Source organism: Myotis myotis, unplaced genomic scaffold (assembly GCF_014108235.1).
Source record: "Myotis myotis isolate mMyoMyo1 unplaced genomic scaffold, mMyoMyo1.p scaffold_m19_p_36, whole genome shotgun sequence".
NCBI lineage: Eukaryota > Metazoa > Chordata > Mammalia > Chiroptera > Vespertilionidae > Myotis > Myotis myotis.
Genome location: NW_023416342.1, coordinates 2230001 through 2250909, shown reverse-complemented (window position 1 = coordinate 2250909; position 20909 = coordinate 2230001). Strand labels below are relative to the sequence as shown.

Sequence of the window (20909 nt, the reverse complement as noted above, 5' to 3'; positions counted from 1 at the left end):
GGCGTGGGAGGGGCCGGAGGCAGGTGTGGGAGCCGGGAGCCAGGACAGCTCTGGGCCGCCCGCTCCCAGGGCCAGACGTTCCCACGCGAGACAATGAGCGAACACCCAGCATCAGGCTGCGCGCTGAGCCCGGGAAGCCGGCTTTTGTTTGCTGGTCTCGGGCTCTGGGGCAGGGCCGACTCGGGAACGCTGGGGCGGGAGGACACTGGCTGGGCAGGGCCGGGCCTTGGTCCCAGGATTTCGGGGACGGATGCAGAGCCGCGGCCTCACGTGGGCAGGAGCCGCCCCACCCGCAGGGCCAGGCACCCTGTCCCCACGTCGGATCCGTCCGGCCGAGGCAGGACCCCGGGGAACTGAGCCACAGATACAGGCAGGTCCCGCTGCCCCCCACCCCCATGGGCTCCATCCCGTCCAGGGTCAGTGTCACCTCCCTCCCCTCCTGGGAGGGGCCGGGGTGTGCAGCTGTCGGGGGGACGGGCCGCACAGGGACATCAGGTGTTCTTCTTGCTCTTCTTACCCCCCCCCCCCCGCCACACCCCAGGGAGGCCACACCCACTTTTGTGGCCACAGGCCAAAGCTCCATCTCCCTGTGGGCCCTGGGCCACGCCCTTGCCTGGGCACGGAGTCCTTGGCCGGAACACCCAGGAGCCCTCCCCTCCCCGCCAGCACCCCGCGCCTGCTTTTGGGGGTACAGATGCCCGCTGTGGGGGTTCTAGGGCTCCAGTTCTTTAAAAATGAACACATGGCCGTGCACAGAATCGCAGGCAGTTGCTCTCTGCCCGTCTTCCTCCCGCGGGCGGTGCCCGACCTGGGCCTGCTCTTGTCCGCTCCTCTCAGCTGCTGTGATCCCTGCAGAGGCCACCACCCCAGACCCCGCTCTCGGGGGGCCTCAGCAGCCAGGGGTGCCACCTGCCATCCCAGACCCCACTCTCGGGGGCCTCTGCAGCCAGGGTGCCACCTGCCACCCCAAACCCCGCTCTCGGGGGGCCTCTGCAGCCAGGGGTGCCACCTGCCACCCCAGACCCCGCTCTCGGGGGGCCTCTGCAGCCAGGAGTGCCGCAGACAGACTGACAGCTCCTCCCCTTCTCACAGACGGGAAGTGGGGCGCTGCCCACGTGATGAGGGACAGACCCGGCTTCCCCTCGGGGCACTGCGACTGTGGAGCTCAGGGATCGGGGTTCCCAGCCCCAGGTCACATGTTACTCAGCCAGCATCACAGGGTGGGAACGTCGCCCGGCCCACTTTCCTAAGGAAATCTCGGAAGATGACAAGTCCGTAAAAAGGACATGAAGCCCCCTAGCCAGTGTGGCTCAGTGGATAGAGTGTCGGCCTGGGGACTGAAGGGTCCCGGGTTCGATTCCGGTCAAGGGCACGTACCTGTTGCCGGCTTGATCCCTGGCCCTGGTCAGAGCGTACACGGGAGGCGACCAGTCGATGTCTCTCTCACATTGATGTTTCTCTCTCTCTGTCCCTTCCCCTCCCTTTCTCTCTCTCTGAAAAAACACAATGGGAAAATATCCTCAAGTGAGGATTAAAAAAAAAAAGGGAAACTAAGTCCCATTTCTTTTTTTTTAATATATATTTTTATTTTTTTAATATATTTTATTGATTTTTTACAGAGAGGAAGGGAGAGGGATAGAGAGCTAGAAACATTGATGAGAGAGACATCGATCAGCTGCCTCCTGCACACCCCCCTCCCCCACTGGGGATGTGCCCACAACCAAGGTACATGCCCTTGACTGGAATCGAACCTGGGACCCTTCAGTCCGTAGGCTGACGCTCTATCCACTGAGCCATACCGGTCAGGGCTAAGTCCCATTTCCTTAGGGGAGTGGCAGTCCTGGCCGTAGGCGTGGCGGTCCATCGCGAGACCTCCAACACCATCCTCCCTTCCTGCCTCCTGGGAGTGGCCGCCCTGGTCAGCGAAGGGCCCCGAGTTCCCGGACGGGGGTTCGAACCCCATGAGAACGTGTCACGTGGAAGCTCCTCCCACTTGGTGCATATTCTGTGTCGTATTAATGCTCTTTCTCCGGCAGGCCCTGTCCGCGGGGGCAGGGCTAAAACCGGGCGAGAGACGCTTAATCTAAAATTTAAGATACGGTTCCAGCTTAGCTTCTGCTCTTTGGATTAATGCCAGACCCCAACGAGAATGTCTTTTCTAAAATATTTTATTGGTTTCAGAGAGGCAGGGAGAGGGAGAGGGAGAGAAACATCAGTGATGAGAGAATCATGGATCGGCTGCCTCCTGCACGCCCCACACTGGGGATCGAGCCCCGCAACCTGGGCCTGTGCCCCGACCGGGAATCGAACCCTGACCTCCTGGTTCCTAGGTCAAAGCTCAACCCCTGAGCCTCGCCGGCTGGGCCCCAAAGGAGATTTTCAAAAGAACACTCGTCGGCTGAATGAGGGGTGACACCTGCTTGTCCTGGGTGTGTGTGGGGGGGGTCGGAGTTCAGTGCTGCCCCGTCCACGCGGGATCACAGCCTCACCTGCGAGCCGGACACCTGGTCCTGCCCAGGGCGGGAGTCACATGTTTGCTTGGGACGAACGTAAGCGAATACATGTCGCGTGTGATGCGTCTGTGGCAGTGCTGCTCGCGAGAGCGATGGACGCCCACGAGCCTGGAGCTATGAGTCACAGTGTTGGAGACCTTGACGGCGAGGTCCTTCCCCTGCTTCCGTCCCTGATGGGCAGGCGCTGCTGCGGGAGGCAGCCTGGCGTCTGGACACCGCACGGCAGGGACCCCCTGGGACCCGTGGGGTCTGGGCGCGGGGAGGGCTTCCGCGGGGATAATGGGGCCCTGTTCCCAGGAGCCTCTCCGCCCGCGGGGACACAAACGCTGCGTGTGTGACATCGCTACACGGCGGCGACATCTTCCAGGGCCCGAGCCGCGGCCTCCTTCACGCTCCAGGTTACGGGCGGATGGAAACCAGGTGCTCAGGCTCACCGATGGGGAGACAGGGACTCCAGATACAGACCCGCCTTCCGGAGAAGCCGTGACTACGGACATGCTAACCCGGCTCGGGGGCCTCCGTGGCGACCAGCGGCTGTCCCCTTGCACATGTCAGGCTTTAGCTCTTGGGGGCCTTTATGGGCTCCATCAGGCAGAAAGCACAGCAAATATCCATCTTTAAAAAAAAAAAAATATATATATATATATATATATACACACATATATATATATTTCTTTATTGATCTCAGAGAGGAAGGCAGAGGGAGAGAGAGAAACATCAACGATGAGAGAGAATCATGGATCGGCTGCTCCTGCACGCCCCCTACTGGGGATCGAGCCTGCAACCTGGGCATGCGCCCTCGGCCAGAATCGAACCCGGGACCCTTCAGTCCACAGGCTGATGCTCTAGCCACTGAGCCACACCGGCCAGAGCAGCAAATCTCTCGTATAAATGAATCAACAGAACTAGTTAACGCTGAGTGATGACAGCCAGAGCTACAGCACCCAGGGCTATCCCAGCGCAGCGGGCTCCAGGCCCTCCTTCGAGACTTCTAGCCGCCGGCATGGCCCAGCAGTCGAGCATCACCCTTCAACCAGGAGGTCATGGTTTGATTCCCGGTCGGGGCACATGCCCAGGTTGCGGGCTCGATCCCCAGTGTGGGCGTGCAGGAGGCCGCCGGTCCATGATTCTCTCTCATCATTGATGTGTCTCTCCCTCTTCCTTCCTCTCTGAGATCTGTCTATCTATCTATCTATCTATCTATCTATCTATCTATCTATTTTTAAATATATTTTAATGATTTTTTACAGAGAGGAAGGGAGAGGGACAGAGAGTTAGAAACATCGATGAGAGAGAAACATCGATCAGCTGCCTCCTGCACGCCCCCCACTGGGGATGTGCCCACAACCAAGGTACATGCCCCTGACCAGAATCGAACCCGGGACCCTTCAGTCTGCAGGCCGACGCTCTATCCACTGAGCCACACCGGTCAGGGCTGTATATCTATATTTTAAAGGCCTTCCTTCAGGTAGTCACGTCACTCAGGGCACTGTTGCTGAAAGTCTGCATTTCCTCCCGGTGCGTCCATCCTGCACCCGACCCAGAGGGTCACCTGCCACTGACCCCCGGCTTCTCCAGGCCCCCGGGGAACGGCCGGCTCCCCTGTCCCCACAGGATGCCGTCCGGCCACAAACAGACTGCGTCCCCCTCGCGGCCCTGCTGGCTGAAGGTGGAGCGAGTGTCCGCGACGTCCGCGTAGGGTTTCTCTGACGTTTCAAGGCAGCACATTGTGGAAAACAACAGAAACACAGAAAACCAACCTAAGCGAGCCGCCCGGGGCTGCGGGAGCCTTGGTGCCAGCAAAGCGATTTCTCAGGTCCGGCCGGAGCCGCACGGGCTGCTGTTGTCGGGGGTCCTGGGGGGACCCTTCGCCGAGGGCAAGGGGACACGGCCCCTCGCTTCCCCGTAGCTTCGCCTCATTGCCTCATTGGGCCTCGAATAAAGGAAACATCGAACCATCCCTACCGAGGAACGAAGCTGCGTTACAGAGTAGATTTTGGCCTGGCCGGTGGCTCCGTCGTAGAGCATCGGCCTCGCACCGAAGGGTCTAGGGTTCGATTCCAGGTCCTGGGCAGGTGCCTGGGTTGCATGTTCAGTTCCTGGCCCTGGTCAGGGAGCGTTTGGGAGGCAGCCAATCGTGTTTCTCCCCCCCCCCCCCCCCCCCCGCCCCGCTTCCACTCTAAAAACAGTCAATGGCAAAAATATCCTTGGGTGAGGATTAATAACAACAACAAAAAACAGTAGATTTTGCGTTATTTCACAGTCACACGGTTATTTTGTTTTGCCCAGAAAAGAGTACTGTTTTTCCACATGGTACACTCTATGCTTCCCCGAACTTCGCTTCGGAAAGCACAGTCCCTCTCGATATTAAATTCCGTGTAGAATAACGCGGCGGCATTTTAAACACCTTGTCCTGGTCGTGTCCGGTGTCCGGTTGCAGAATAAATTCCGTGAGAACATTTGGCCCAGATGTTACTAAAAATAACTGTTGCTCTAACATTTCACATGGAACGCCATCCCACGGTTATCACACTTGCTTCGTTTTCCACTGTGAGTGAGAAGAAATTTATAAAAATAACAAAAACCAAACCACTTAAAGAGGAGATGTTGGGGGAAAACAGGGGACATCTGTAATAATATCGACAATAAAAAATAGACTTAAAAAATAAAGACAAAGGAGGCATGGGGCTTTAGCAGCTCCCGGAGGCTGCCTCAGTTACACCTGAATTGTTGCCGTAAAGAGACAGCTGTATGTGTGTGCGGAGGCGCGAATCTGCCTAAATCGTGTGACATTTAATTTGGACAAAAGGCAAGTCCCCTGAAGATGTTCCCGGGTGCGTGAGTCGGTCAGTGCTTGGCGGGCGGGCAGGCGGGAAGGACAGGAAAGGCCGGGGCCGCTGGCTGCGAGGAGGGTCTCCGTGGAGGCGGCAGGCGGTTTCGAAAGGCCAGCTCTTTTGAAGAAGCAGACAGAAATAGGGCAGGACGAGCCAACCTGAGGTGGTAGGTCAGGGAAGGTGGTGGTGGCCCCAGGGGCGCTCTTTCAGACCACAGTCCCCCCGAAACCCCAGAACCCCAGAACCCCAGAACGCTGGCTTAGCTGGCTGGCTGAGAGTTCTGGTCTTGGACACCTCAACGTACCACTCTGCGTCTCTCACTTACTGTGTCCTGGGTGTTGTTCCGTATCAGTACATACATAGTTGCCGTGTTCTTTAAACACATGTTTTCCTGGAAGAAATTTCAGACGAGAGAACCAAGACAGTGGCATAAACGCCCAGTGGTAAGTGAGGGGAGATGGTGGTGGCCGCAGGCCCAAAACCCCACGTGGGACATTTTTTTCAACGTCAGGCTTCAGACATTCCTTAAATCTCTCAATGCGCTTTCTTCTTTGCTTCCCTAGTTGTAGGGCTTCCATTCAGCCAGAGTTCAGGTGGTTCTGAATGATGGTTGTTCTGGGTTTAATTGTAATTTTGATGTGGTTGTGGGAGGCAGTGAGGAGGAGTGGAGGTGCGGAATGGGCTGGTCCGGCACCCACGTGTGGCGGTTTTTAATCGGGAGGGAGATCTTGGCTGCAGAGGCCTTCTGGGAGGAACAAGGGGTCCCAGCCCCACACCAGACCCCAGCCCAGGGCCCCAGAGCTGGGAAGAGAAGCCCCCATAACTTCAGGATGTAAAAACCAGCCGGGATTGTGGCTGAGTGACATGGAGGCTGTCGGAGTCCCAGGTGTTCCTATTAAAGGGCCAGTTTATGACTTACAAGTCCTGCTTCCTCTGAGCTCCAGTGCTGGGCAGCAGTTTAGGGTAATCCAGGGACACACAGGGAGGAACTGGATTGTCTGGCATCAGGGCAGGAGCTTGGGGGCAGCTTTCTCCCAGATGAAGGCAGGGGGGCTTACAGGGGTAATTGTTCCTGTGCTAAGACACCCCCCATCGCAGAGCTGACTGGCAGTCACATTTGAGTCTCAATCAGCCTGGCCCACACTGCTCACTCTGCCCTGGTGATTTCCCGAGAACCCGCCCCCCCCAATTCACAGCCCCGCCCAAGCTGTTTGCAGCAGCGTTTCCATATGAATGGCCTTTCCTGACTCAGGCTTCAGATTTTTCTAAAATCTCTCAAACAAGCAGCAGCTGGCACCTCCATGCCCCATATCTCTCAGTAAGGGGCCCAACACAGCTTGGCCTCACCTGGGCACTTCCGGGCCCAACACAAATGGCGGCCACCTGCAGGTCGCTCTGTGGTTCCACCAGGTGGCCCCAGGCACTGGCTGGCTTTGTATCTCCCTGGAGGCCCCAGAACCAGTGCACCTGGTGGGCAGCTTCAGAACATAGCTGATTCCAGCTCTCCACACCCATAAGCGACACACTCAAGGGGCAGACTCTGTGAGCACCAAAGCCCCACTGAAGCAAGTCCTGCTCCATAGGGGTGTCTCCTGCACAGCAGCTCTTCCATTGTGGTCACAGCTGGTCCTCACAGCCAACTGGCCTGGAGGTCAACTCCTCCCAGTGACACCAACAGCAATCAACGCTCAACTACAACACTGTGCACACAGCCCACACACAGGGGCACCTAGAGTGCCCAGCTCAGGTGACTGGGGAGGCTGAGCCACTGGGCCCTACAGGACACCCACCACACAAGGCCACTCTGCCAATTCCAGGAGACAGAGAAGCTCTACCCAAAACATAGACACAAACACAAGGAAGTAGCCAAGATGCAGAGACAGAGAAACAAGTCGCAAATGAAAGAAATGGGAAAAAAGTAAACTACTGGATACAGAGTTCAAAATCATGGTCTAAGGTTACTCACGGATCTTCGTGAGAGCTTCAAGGGACTTAGTGGGACTGACAAGAATATCGCTGAGAATTTTGAAAACATGAAAAAGGACCAGTCAGAAATTAAGCATACGCTAACTGAGATAAAGAATCATTTACAGGGGTTCAGCAGTAGAGTATAGAGCAGTGATGGCGAACCTATGACACGCGAGTCAGAGGTGACACGCGAACTCATTGTTTTGGTTGATTTTTCTTTGTTAAGTGGCATTAAAATATATAAAATAAATGTCAAAAATATAAGTCTTTGTTTTACTATGGTTGCAAATATCAAAAAATGTCTATATGTGACACGGCACCAGAGTTAAGTTAGGGTTTTTCAAAATGCTGACACGCCGAGCTCAAAAGGTTCGCCATCACTGGTATAGAGTATTCTGAGAATCAAATCAGTGATTTAGAATATGAAGAAGCAAAAAACAGTCAATCAGAAGAGCAAAAAGAAAAAGGAATCCAAAAATATGAAAATAGTATAAGGAGCCTCTGGGACAATGTTAAGCATACCAACATTCTCATCAGGGGAGTGCTAGAAGGGGAAGAGAGAGAGAGAAGATACTGAAAACCTATTTGAAGAAATAATGACAGAAAACTTCCCCTACCTTGTGAAAGAAATAGACTTGCCCTAGCTGATTTGGCTCAGTGGATAGAACGTCAGCCTGCGGACTGAAGGGTCCTAGGTTCGATTCTGGTCAAGGGCACATGCCTAGGTTGCGGGCTTGATCCCCAGTAGGGAACGTGCAGGAGGCAGCCAATCAATGATTCTCTCTCGTCATTGGTGTTTCTATCTCTCTTTCCCTCTTCCTTCCTCTCTGAAATCAATAAAGATATATTAAAAAAAGAAAGAAAGAAAGAAAGAAATAGACTTACAAGTCCAGGAAGCACAGAGAGTCCCAAACAAGAGGAACCCAAAGAGGCGCACATCAAGTGTGGGGATCCTATTCAGAGTACGCCAGATGCCCAAGGCCACTCTGAGTGTGGGAATCTTAAAGTGTTCAAGGTCACTTTGCTATACGCAGGTGCAAGGTTGCAGCAATCTATGCACTATGCAGGCGTGCCGGTCTATAGCCCAAATGATTGATGCCACTATCTGGAAAGAAACCTCTTTGTCTAAATAGTGTAAAGTTGTTACTGCCCAGCAGGCACGGCTGCTCGGTGAGGCTGTAGGTACAGAGGCGACTGCATTATGGGAATGATGTGTTACTGACCAGCCAGCAGCACACGGTTGCTCAGGTGATGGCTGTGGGTACAGGGGTGCTCCTATGTAAGGCAGGCTGCTGTTAGTAAGGCTACTGCTTTGTCGGAAAGATGTATTGTTACCTGGCTGGTGTGCGGCTACCTGCTGTGTGGGACTTTGAAGAACTGTTTTGTCTAGTGGCTCCTTGTTAGCAATGGCCGCCCGGCCACTCGCTCCTACAATAGACTCTCTCATACACCCACAGCTTCTCATGGCTTCTCCGTCTACCACCCGGCACCCAAGAAGGTCCAGCCCCTGGCAGAGGGGCTTGGACCCAACAGTTAGCATAGTAGGGCAAGACCAGGACTTGTATTTCCAACAATGGTGCAGCGAGCAGAAGATAAAGGAGGAATTGAGTTCCCAATAGTTAGTACAGCGAGCAGGGTTCGGAGAGGAACTTGCTCCCACACTTGGCCAAGTTGGCAGGATGGAGCAGTGAGTGCTCCCACACCAAGACACATCCTAATTAAAATGCCAAGGGTTAAAGACAAAGAGAGAATCTGAAAAGCAGCAAGAGAAAAGCAGTTAGTTACCTACAAGGGAGCACCCATACGACTGTCAACTGATTTCTCAACAGAAACCTTGCAGGCCAGAAGAGAGTGGCAAGAAATAGTCAACGTGATGAGTAGCAAGGACCTATAACCAAGATTACTCTACCCAACAAAGCTATCATGTAGAATTGAGGGTCAGATAAAGAGCTTCACAGACAAGAAAAAGCTAAAGGAGTTCATCACCACCAAACCAGGATTATATGAAATGTTGAAGGTATTCTTTTTTTTTTAAACAGTGTTGTTGTGGGTTTTTTGTTTGTTTTATTTTATTGATTTTTTACAGAGAGGACAGGAGAGGGATAGAGAGTTAGAAACGTCGATGAGAGAGAAACATTGATCAGCTGCCTCCTGCACACCTCCTACTGGGGATGTGCCCACAACCAAGGTCCATGCCCTTGACTGGAATCGAACCTGGGACCCTTCAGACCGCAGGCCAACGCTCTATCCACTGAGCCAAACCAGCCAGGGCTGAAGGTATTCTTTAAGAAGAGGAAGAAGAAAAAAGATAAAAAATATGAACAGTAAAATACTCTACCAGTGGTTCTCAACCTTCCTAACGCCACGACCCTTTAATACAGCTCCTCATGTTGTGGTGACCCCCAACCATAAAATTATTTTCGTTGCTACTTCATAACTGTAATTTTGCTACTTTTATGAATCGGCATGTAAATATCTGATATGCAGGATGTATTTTCAGGGGTCGCGACCCACAGGTTGAGAACCGCTGAAACAATAAAGATTAAAAAAATGTCCAACAGGCACAAAATTAGAATGAACGCCGCGTATCTATTACCCAGCGTCATCCTCCATCTCAGTATTTTGCTGTACGTGAGGTAACACTGAGGCATTTCTTTCACTTTGTTGGGTGTGATTGTGGCCCAGTGATTATGTAAAAAATGTCCTCGTCATTAAAAGGTGCAAGCTGATATATTTATGAGTGAAATGTCTGCGACCAATTTTAAAGCACACCAAAAAAAAAAAAGTGTGTGTGTGGGAGGAATAGCTTGAACCAAGATTGGCGAAATGTCGAACTTGGGGAAGTGCGGACTCATGATCATATTTCTCTGCTGTTGTGCACGTTGGACAATGCCCATAATAATCCATTTGCTAACCTGGTTTCGTCTGCAGTTCTCCCCTTTTCGCTGGAGCTCTTTAAAATGGATTCTAGCTCGCATGCAAGCTCACCCATAAATATTTCAGGGTGTCTGCCTAAAACACGGGACTTTAAAAACCACCTCAGTGCCAGGATCGCGCCTCAGAAAGCGAACAGCCGTTCCTCGTAGAACCCCACGCCCACTCTGTTGTCCAGTTTCCCTAACAATTGTCTTTTTCTAGTTGTTGTGTTTGAATCGGGAGCCAAACGAGGCCGCAGACAGCATCCATCAGATGCATTTAAACGTGAATAATTCGCTTCCTTTAACAAGGAGCCATTTATTTGTGGGCGGGAGGAGGTTATTTGTCCGGGGTCTGAGGCTCCCTCAGTGCCTCCTTGCTCCCTGCGTCTCGCGTCCCCGAGTGACTCTGAGATGAGCAGCGGGCGTGGCTGGCTTCCCGTCACCATCTCCCTGATGCTGCTGGCACCGCTGGGTCCATTACTCCATTAGGGCTGCGGGCGATGTCTGCCTTCCGCTCCTTCTGCACTCACCTCGGGGCTTGCTCCCCCCGCAGCTCCTCCCCTCCGCTCTTCGACAGCCCGAGCACAGCTGGCTTCTTGCTCACGTCACTGGTCCCAGCCTTACGGGTGGTCAGAGGGGGTTTTTTTTGGTTGAAATTTGTTCGGACTGTGTTTCCTCAGATACGGATGTATTTGCGATGAACAGTGATGTGGAATTGTAAGAGAGGTGCATTTTAATAGGGACGTTGGGTTTCTTTTACTTTCTGCGTGTTGGTTCAGTGTAAACCTGAGAGGTAGAGCGAGATGGACTTATTTATATATATTTTAAAAAATATTTTTTTATTGATTTCAGAGAGGAAGGGAGAGGGAGAGAGAGAGAGAGAGAGAGAAACATCAATGATGAGAGAGAATCATGGACCGGCTGCCTCCTGCACGCCTCATACTGGGGGGCGGGGATCGAGCCTGCAACCCGGGTCTGTGCCCTGATCGGGAATTGAACCGTGACCTCCTGGTTCATAGGTCGACGCTCAACCACTGAGCCACACCGGCTGGGCAAGATGGACTAATATTTTATCCCTGGACCACTTACCATCCCAGCCCTGGGGCAGATGACCTGTCCTCTCTGAGCCTCGTCCTCTTCCTTCACCTGCTGGGAATAGGAGATCCAATTGCTCTGTTGATTTGAGGGTTAGACAAGCCGGCCCGTGTGGTGCTTGCCGCCCTGCGTCCCCCACGGCCAGGGCTCGGGCAGCGGCCCCGTCCAGCTCACAGCGTCTGCCAAGTGGGTGCTCAGCCAACGGCCGCTCTTCTCCGCCTCACTCCCCATCGGAGCAGGCGTGGGGCCTGTTCCCTTTCGGGACTGTTCGCAGGAATAGAAAGAAGAGGGAGGCGGGCCCGGCTGCCCACGCCTCCTGGGCCATGTGTTGTGTCTCGGGGAGCACGCTGGTGCGGGGCTGCAGGCGGGGTCCCGGCTCATCCCAGGCCTCGCTGTGCACGGACCTGCCTGCCTCCCTGGCCCTCCGTCCAGCAAGGACACGGGGGCCTGTCCTCTGCCCTGCCTCCCGCCCCATCTGCTTCCCAGCGCGGCTTTAGGATCAGAGAGGCCTTCTGGGTGACCCAGTCTGTGCTGTTCCTGTGCTGTCCCAGCTCAGCGTGGGCTTGGAAGACAGGCCCTCCCCTCGCTGCCCGGGGTGGAGGCTGGGCCTCCCCTCGCTGCCCGGGGTGGAGGCTGGCCCTCCCCTCGCTGCCCGGGGTGGAGGCTGGGCCTCCCCTCACTGCCCGGGGTGGAGGCTGGCCCTCCCCTCGCTGCCCGGGGTGGAGGCTGGCCCTCCCCTCGCTGCCCGGGGTGGAGGCTGGGCCTCCCCTCGCTGCCCGGGGTGGAGGCTGGGCCGCCCCTCGCTGCCCAGGGTGGAGGCTGGACACTCAGTTTGTACAGATGAACCCACAGCCCCTCCATCCTCAGGCTGCTGTGTGACCAACCACACACACACACACACACACCCCTGCGTGTTCAGAAGCAGAGCGTCTTCCCATTTTACTGGGTTTGATTCCTGTTCCACAGGGCGTGTCCGAAGGCCTCCATCTTGCTATTCAGAATTGTGGGTCCATTATGAACAAGTTCAAAACGGACAGAGAGCGACCTGACGCGGTGACTTTCGGGGGGGGGCACAGACACCGGCCTGTGAACGGGCCTGGGTGCCTGCGTCGGAAGGGAATCGGTGACCTGCGAGGTCACTTTCTTTATTTCTGTAAAACGGGAGCGAGAGGCCTGCCACCCCCTAGAACCCTGGCCCGGTGCCTGGCCATGCAGGACCCACACCCACACCCACACCCACACCCACACCCACACCCACACCCGCCGGCTCCCAGAGGCTGGTGCTGCCCGAACCCTGGGCCTCCCGTCGGCGATGCCCCTGCCAGCTGCGTCCGCCCCCAGCTTCTCCGAGGGCCGGGGCGAGGCGTGGCCTTCCATCGGTCAGCGGTGAGGCAGGCCCACTGGACAGCCAAACCCAAGTTGTTCATGTGAGCCGATTCTTTCCCGTTAAAAACTGCACGGGCTCCCTATAAAACATTCAGTAGAAGACGTGTTCGAAGTGAATGGTGCATGACCCTCTCCCCAAATTATTTTCAGTGTCAACAGGTGCTTCTCTTAAAAGGACAGTCCTGCCCGGCTGGTGTGGCTCAGTTGTTGGGGCGTCCGGTGCACTGAGAGGTTGCCGGTTCGACCCCCCGTCAGGGCACATGCCTGGGCTGCGGATTTGATCCCCATCGGGGGGCGTGCAGGAGGCAGCCGATGGATGCTTCTGTCTCTCTCTCCCTCTCCCTTCCTCTCTCTCTCAAATCAATAAAAACGTATTAAATATTCATAGGCCATTAAACCTTGTGCATCTGCCGGGGGAGGCGGATGCGCTAAGCCGGCTGGGAGCCAGGCGGTTACTGATTCCAGCGGCTGGACAGTGGTGATGTCAGTTGCTCACGGGAAGTAGAATATTCCTTCAAGTAGCGCCAGGGACGCCCTCCTCGCCTGGGCTCTCGGCGCGACGGTGGCACGTGGAGAAGCGTCCAGCTGGTCGTCACCTCGCACTCCAGAGGGAGACTCCGCCCCCCGCTGGGCCCGCGTGAGGACGGGGTGCGCCGGGCAGGGGGGACGCGGTTCCGAGACCCGTCCTGCGCGCAGGGTGCCAAGGAGCCGGCGGGCGGGTTGTGGGTCTGCACGTGGCCGCTGGCGTGGGTGTGACGTTCCCCGCAGGCGGGCGGAGAGGATGCGGGACCCTGCGGGACCGATGCCGCGTCGCTAGAGCCGGACCCGTGTCCATCGTCCGTCCGTGTGTCGGTCCCCTGGGGACGGGACCCTGGGACGAGGGGCGCCGCCGACTCCGGCTGTTGCCTTTTCTCTGTGAATGTACCTGTGGGCCCGGCACGTGGGCTCGGCACCACACCAGGGGATTGGGGGAGACGGACCAGGTGTCTTCCTGAGGCCGCAGCTTCAGAAGGAAACTCTCTCCCGAGAGCTCATAGGCGCCAGTTGTCCCAGAACGTGGTGGCAGGGAGGCCAGGAGCAGACCGCTGAGTCCGGGGTACGGGGCGCCGGCCGGATGGCCGTGTCCTGCTGGCCTCTGTGGTCTGTGCTGCCCTCACGGCCAGGCCCCCCGTCCGTCAGACATACCTGTCAGCCTGCAACGCCTGCTGGGCAGTTTACAAAAACGTGGGTTCCCAAGAGTTACTTATTTTTTTGGCTAACCCTCCCCTGAGGATATATTTTCATTGAGTGTTAGAGCATGGAAGGGCGGGGGAGAGACAGAGAGAGAGAAACGTCGATGTGAAAGAGACACATCGATTGGCTGCTTCCTGCACGTGCCCCGACCAGGGCCAGGGATGGAACCTGCAACCGAGGTCCGTGCCCTTGACCGGAATCGAACCCGGACCCTTTAGTCTGCAGGGCGACGCTCCATCCACTGAGCCAAACCCGCCGGGGCCCCAAGAGTTATTTTAAAAAAATGTTTTCATTGACTTTTAGAGAGGAAGGGAGAGGGAGAGAGAGTGAGAAACATGCATCAGCTGCCTCCTGCACACCCCCACTGGGGATGGAGTCCGCAACCCAGGCCTGTGCCCTGATGGGACTTGAACCAGCGACCTGCCGGCTGGGCTAAAGCATTTAAATTGATTTTTAGAGAGAGAGAGAGAGAGAGAGAGGAGGGAGAGGAAGAGAGAAACATCGATGTGAGAGGGAAACATTGATCGGCTGCCTCCTGCTCACCCCCGACCAAGTTCTACCCCACACTCACCGCTTCTTGTGGGTGAGCAAGTCCTCTGCGTTTAGTTTGAAAACCTTTGGCCAACAGGGTTCTAATCTGACTGGCTGGGGTCAGAAGGCCTTTCCCGCCCCGTCCGGCGGCGTTCCCACACTCCGCTTCAGCCCCCGCTCATCACAGGCCGGACCCGGCCGCCCAGCCCTGTCCCGACTGCTGGCTGGGAAGGGCCGAGCCTGGAGCCGGCGGCTGGGTGAGGAGCTGGTCTGAGCCTTCGTTCCTCATCGGAAAAGTGGATTTAAGAAGATAATAGCCCAGCCGGTGTGGCTCAGGGGTTGAGCGTCGACTATGAACCAGGTCAGGGTTTGATTTCCGGTCAGGGCACAGGGCCGGGTTGCGAGCTCGATCCCCAGTGGGGGGCGTGCAGGAGGCAGCCGATCCGTGGTTCTCTCTCATCATTGATGTTTCTCCCTCTCCCTCTCTCTCTCTCTCTCCCTTCTTCTCTGAAATCAATAATAAAAATACATTTTTTAAAAAGAGGAGAATTGGCGTCAAGTACACCGGACTGAGCGGAGCCTCAGGCGTCGGTCCTCCCCTCCCGCCCTCCAGAGGTCACCCCGGCGGTGGTTTCACTTCTGCAGCTGGGACCCCACAGGAGGGAGCAGTTTTCCTGGCCTGTTTGTGTCGCCCGAGCTCGTACTGTCCTCTCTGTGCGTGTCCTCTCTGCGCGTGTCCTCTCTGTGCGTGTCCTCTCTGCGCGTGTCCTCTCTGCGCGTGTGCTCTCTGCGCGTGTCCTCTCTGCGCGTGTGCTCTCTGCGCGTGTCCTCTCTGCGCGTCCTCTCTGCGCGTGTCCTCTCTGCGCGTGTCCTCTCTGCGCGTGTGCTCTCTGCGCGTGTGCTCTCTGCGCGTGTCCTCTCTGCGCGTGTGCTCTCTGCGCGTGTCCTCTCTGCGCGTGTGCTCTCTGCGCGTGTCCTCTCTGTGCGTGTGCTCTCTGCGCGTGTGCTCTCTGCGCGTGTGCTCTCTGCGCGTGTCCTCTCTGCGCGTGTGCTCTCTGCGCGTGTCCTCTCTGCGCGTCCTCTCTGCGCGTGTCCTCTCTGCGCGTGTCCTCTCTGCGCGTGTGCTCTCTGCGCGTGTCCTCTCTGCGCGTGTCCTCTCTGTGCGTGTCCTCTCTGCGCGTGTCCTCTCTGTGCGTGTCATTGCTGCGCGTGTCCTCTCTGCGCGTGTCCTCTCTGCGCGTGTGCTCTCTGCGCGTGTCCTCTCTGCGCGTGTGCTCTCTGCGCGTGTCCTCTCTGCGCGTGTCCTCTCTGCGCGTGTGCTCTCTGCGCGTGTCCTCTCTGCGCGTGTGCTCTCTGCGCGTGTCCTCTCTGCGCGTGTGCTCTCTGCGCGTGTCCTCTCTGCGCGTCCTCTCTGCGCGTGTCCTCTCTGCGCGTGTCCTCTCTGCGCGTGTGCTCTCTGCGCGTGTCCTCTCTGCGCGTGTGCTCTCTGCGCGTGTCCTCTCTGCGCGTGTGCTCTCTGCGCGTGTCCTCTCTGCGCGTGTGCTCTCTGCGCGTGTGCTCTCTGCGCGTGTCCTCTCTGCGCGTGTGCTCTCTGCGCGTGTCCTCTCTGCGCGTCCTCTCTGCGCGTGTCCTCTCTGCGCGTGTCCTCTCTGCGCGGTGCTCTCTGCGCGTGTCCTCTCTGCGCGTGTCCTCTCTGTGCGTGTCCTCTCGCGCGTGTCCCTCTCTGTGCGTGTCATTGCTCGCGTGTCCTCTCTGCGTGTGTCCTCTTCTGCGCGTGTGCTCTCTGCGCGTGTCCTCTCTGCGCGTGTTGCTCTCTGCGCGTGTTGCTCTCTGCGCGTGTCCTCTCTGCGCGTGTGCTCTCTGTGCGTGTCCTCTCTGCGCGTCCTCTCTGCGCGTGTCCTCTCTGCGCGGTCTCTCTGCGCGTGTGCTCTCTGCGCGTGTCCTCTCTGCGCGTGTGCTCTCTGCGCGTGTCCTCTCTGCGCGTGTCCTCTCTGCGCGTGTGCTCTCTGCGCGTGTCCTCTCTGCGCGTGTCCTCTCTGCGCGTGTCCTCTCTGCGCGTGTCCTCTCTGCGCGTGTCCTCTCTGCGCGTGTCCTCTCTACGTGTACTCTCTGTGCGTGTCATTGCTGCGCGTGTCCTCTCTGCGTGTGTCCTCTCTGCGCGTGTGCTCTCTGCGCGTGTCCTCTCTGCGCGTGTGCTCTCTGCGCGTGTCCTCTCTGCGCGTGTGCTCTCTGCGCGTGTCCTCTCTGCGCGTGTGCTCTCTGCGCGTGTCCTCTCTGCGCGTGTGCTCTCTGCGCGTGTGCTCTCTGCGCGTGTGCTCTCTGCGCGTGTCCTCTCTGCGCGTGTCCTCTCTGTGCGTGTCCTCTCTGCGCGTGTCCTCTCTGGGCGTGTCATCTCTGCGCGTGTCCTCTCTGTGCGTGTCCTCTCTGCGCGTGGGAGCGGTTGCCCTGCCCAGGGCCCTGAGCTCCGTGCGGGCGGCAGCCGGACCCACCCAGAGCCGCGGTGCCTGGCAGAGCAGACACGGAACCCGTGCCCGTGGCACCGAGCTGCTCGGGAATGAACTGGGCGGGTTCAGAGCAGAAAAAAGGTCAAGCAGCTTCCTCCTGGGACCCGCCCTCCCCCGGGGACGGAACGGGTCTGGCCCAGCACGGGCTGTTCTGCAGTAAAAGGCACCGTCTTGTTCCACGGAGTCGCCGCTGCCGGCCAGGCGGCCCCCACACTGCGGTCACCCGTGCACTGCAGTCACCCCCACACTGCGGTCACCCCCACACTGCAGTCCCCCTGCACTGCAGTCACCCCGAGGGCTTGTTCTGGCTTCTGAGTGTGGGTGTTGCTTCCGCCCTGTGACCCGTGGAGGGATTTCAGGGGCGTCTCTGAAGGGGGGCTCACTCCCAGACAGTGACAGGGAGGCCCATGTGCGTACCCGGTGCTCACACCTGACAACGCATCCGTGGTTGCTATGGAGACGTGGGGCACAGGTGACGGGCCCAGCGCAGCCTCGGCCGCCCTCTTCCCCCCGAACACCTTCCTCCTCCTCTTCCTCTTTAAGGAACAGCTCACAGTTTTAGAGCGAGAGGAGAGGGGAGGAGAGAAACCGATGTGAGCGCACAGCACCCGTCGCTGCCCCCACGTTCCCCGCACTGGGCACGGAGCCCGCAACCTGGGCCTGTGCCCTGACCCCGGTATCGAACCCAGGACCCTTCAGTCTGCAGGCCGGCGCTCTAGCCACTGAGCCACATGGGCCGGCGGCTCTTCGTCCCTTTGAGTGGCTGTGCTGGGGGGCGGCTCCCCTGGTTCTGACGGGCCTGTTCCTGGTGACCCGGGGTCCTGACGCCATGTGCTTCTTGGCGTGTGTCCGCGGGGAAGACGGCTCTTCCATCCTCGGCCCATTTCTGCGGGACCTCGTTGTTCCGATGCGTCAGCTCCCTGTGCTGGGGATCAGCCCTCGTCGCAATGGGACTCAGCTTGTCCCTCCCGGTCTCTCGGCCGCCTCCCCCTTTGGGTTCCCTGGACGCGGAAACGTCACAGGTGGACACGGCCGCGCTGATGCGGCGGCTGCCGTCTCACCGGCCGTCGGTGCGCGTGTGAATGTCACGTCTCCGTCCTGGCGGCGGGGAGCCCGGAGGCACCTTCCTCCTCCTCCTGTCCCTCCAGGGAGGCCGCTGCGACCCCGCGCCTCCATAGCGGTTCTTGGTTCATTCCCCGCGGTCCACCGAACCTTGGTCCCTTCATGCGCGCTCTCCACTGTGCATCCTGGTCCGCCCCCTGGGCCTGGCTCCTCCCCTTGGGCCTGGCTCCTCCCCCTGGGCCTGGCTCCTCCCCCTGGGCCTGGCTCCTCCCCCTCGGGCCTGGCTCCTCCCCCTCGGGCCTCGCCCCTCCCCCCTCGGGCCTGGCTCCGCCCCCTGCGGTAGGTCCCCCTCCTGGCTGGTTAGCAGCTGCCCCTCGGCCGCTCGGGAAGGAGCTCTGTCCAGTGTGGACCCGCCCAGAGTCCTCGGTGTCCCCGCTGCTGCCCCGACCGTCTAACCTTTCGGGCTCGGGCTCTCCCCGCCTCTGGTTTCCCCTGTGCTTCTCCCGCCCCCTCCCAGACGCCCCTCCCAGACCCGCTGGTGGGCCTCCCTCCAGGGCCCGCAGCCCTGACCCGTGTGCCCGGCTGCGTGGACGCGCGGATGCTGCAGGCACCTGGTCCCGTCGCCGCATCAGCTGCTCCGCGTCCCTGCGCTCACCCGAGCTCAGCCTCGCTCTGCTCTGGGCGTGGAAGTGGCTGCACCAGCCCCCGTGTGGCTCCCGCCTGGAGGGGGTGACAGAGGCGGGGGCGGGGGGCCAGGACTAGCTCCCCTCCACCCTGGGGTCCCCGCAGCGGAGGGCCCGACGCCACCCATCCATCCATCGCTCTCAGGGGCCGAGCTGAAGGGGACACGGGCTGGCATTTCCGAGCGGTCGCTGTCCTGATGCTGAGTCTGAAATCAGCGGGGCCACGCGGGGCGCAGGCGGGCCAGAGCGGGTGTCCTTCCCCGGGCAGCCGCGCCCAGAGGTGGAGAGAGGAGGGCGAGTGCGGCCCCTGTCGGCGTGGCTCCGGTTCCCGTGGGCCCCGTGGGCAGTGGGCAGGGGCGTTGTGAGCGCTGGGCTCTATCCCTCCTCCCTCCCTCCCCCACCCCTCCCCATCCCTCCCCCCTACCCCTCCCCCTCCCTTCCCCTCCCTCCCCCTCCCCTCCCCCCTCCCTCCGATCTCCCCACATTTCCTGTTGGGACCCTCTGTCTCCATATCTCCTCGACAGGGATTTCTAGGTGAATCGGTGTTTGCGCGCATCCCGTTAAAATCCTGCGAGTTCTCCGTGGATAGTGGAGCCCTGGGGTGAGTCCCGGGGGACGGGTCGGAATGGACCGCCGATGGGAGCACCTCAGTGTCCCCGGGGCCCCCATCGAGGGAGCAGCAGGAGACATAAGCCAGAGTCTGGAGAAAAGAGGATTCATCTGGGCTCATTGATTTTAAAAGAAAACACAGGTGCATGTCATATTTAAAGCCATTTTCTTGGAAAACGGGGTTTGTTTATTTATAACGACTCCACCATGGCCCCGACGTAGTCCTGGGGAGCTGCATGGATTTGAGGCCTGGTGGGGGGCAGCCGGCCCTGGAGATCAGGGGGCCTGGAGGGGGCCAGCGCTGGAGGTCATGGGGCCTGGTGGGGGGCAGCCAGCCCTGGAGGTCAGGGGGCCTGGAGGGGGGCAGCCAGCGCTGGAGGTCACCGCCAGTACCTGGGCTCCGGACTCGCTGGGAAGGGGCAGCTTCGCTCACATCCACACGCCGTTTCCCCCATAAACACAGGGCGAGAGGCCCGCTCGCGTGGGAACAGGGAAATCTAGGAGAGATGGCCGATTTCTGCCTTCACAGGACTTTGGGGTTCGGGAGAAGGTGCCATTTCTAGGGGTGGCCACAAGATGGTGTAGAAATAAATACCCTCAACTACAGTTTCATTCATTTGTTCATTCAGTAAAGAAGCATTTTTTTAATCCTCACCCGAGGATATTTTCCTGTTGATTTTTAGAGAGAGTGGAGGGAGAGAGACGGAGAGAGAAACATCGATGTGAGAGAGACACATCGATTGGTTGCCTCCCGTACGCACCCCGACCAGGGCTGGGGAACCTGCAAGCGAGGTACGCGCTCTTGACCGGAATCGAACCCGGGACCCTTCAATCTGCAGGCCGACACTCTACCCACTGAGCAACCAGCAGGGCTGTTTCACTTCCTTAGCATCCGAAAGAGAGAGGGCTGGTCTGTCCCACAGGAGCAGTTCTGAGCTACTTTTGAACACGATCGTCCTCCCTGGACTGTGCGGCCGAGGCTGATGGGAACATCGTCCTCAGGGTGATGCTGACGGGGCAGCGTGTGCGGGCCCCAGGGGTGCACGTGGGATCTGTAACGAGCCCAGAAACAAAGCAAGTGGGGCGGGGCTTACAGGCTCCGGGTTGAGTCTATGCCAGGGGTGGGCAAACTTTTTGACTCGAGGGCCACAATGGGTTCTTAAACTGGACCGGAGGCCGGAACAAAAGCATGGATGGAGTGTTTGTGTGAACTAATATAAATTCAAAGTAAACATCATTATATAAAAGGGTACGGTCTTTTTTTTTCAATAGTTTTATTCATTTCAAACGGGCCGGATCCGGCCCGCGGGCTGTAGTTTGCCCACAGCTGGTCTACGCCCTTGAGAAGGGTTATTTCTCTTCAAACTAGAAGGCAATAAAATTAACCAAGTACCCAGTGTGAGGTCTTATGGCTTATCTCTATGTACAAAAGGCCAATATGCCAAGTGTCCCCTAGGGAGTTCGACCGGGAGACCGGGAGTTGGATCACTTGCTATGACATGTGCTGACCACCAGGGGGTGGTGCAGAATGAAGGAAGACCTCGGCCAGCAGCCGGCAGCCAGGGAAGGGAGG

General features: G+C 58.0%; 1 protein-coding gene across 2 annotated transcripts in view; it reads left to right on the top strand.

Moving 5' to 3' along the window:
• ANK2 (ankyrin 2) overlaps nucleotides 1-20909 on the top strand; it is a 337929-nt gene that overhangs the window by 40779 nt on the left and 276241 nt on the right. The window lies entirely within an intron of this gene.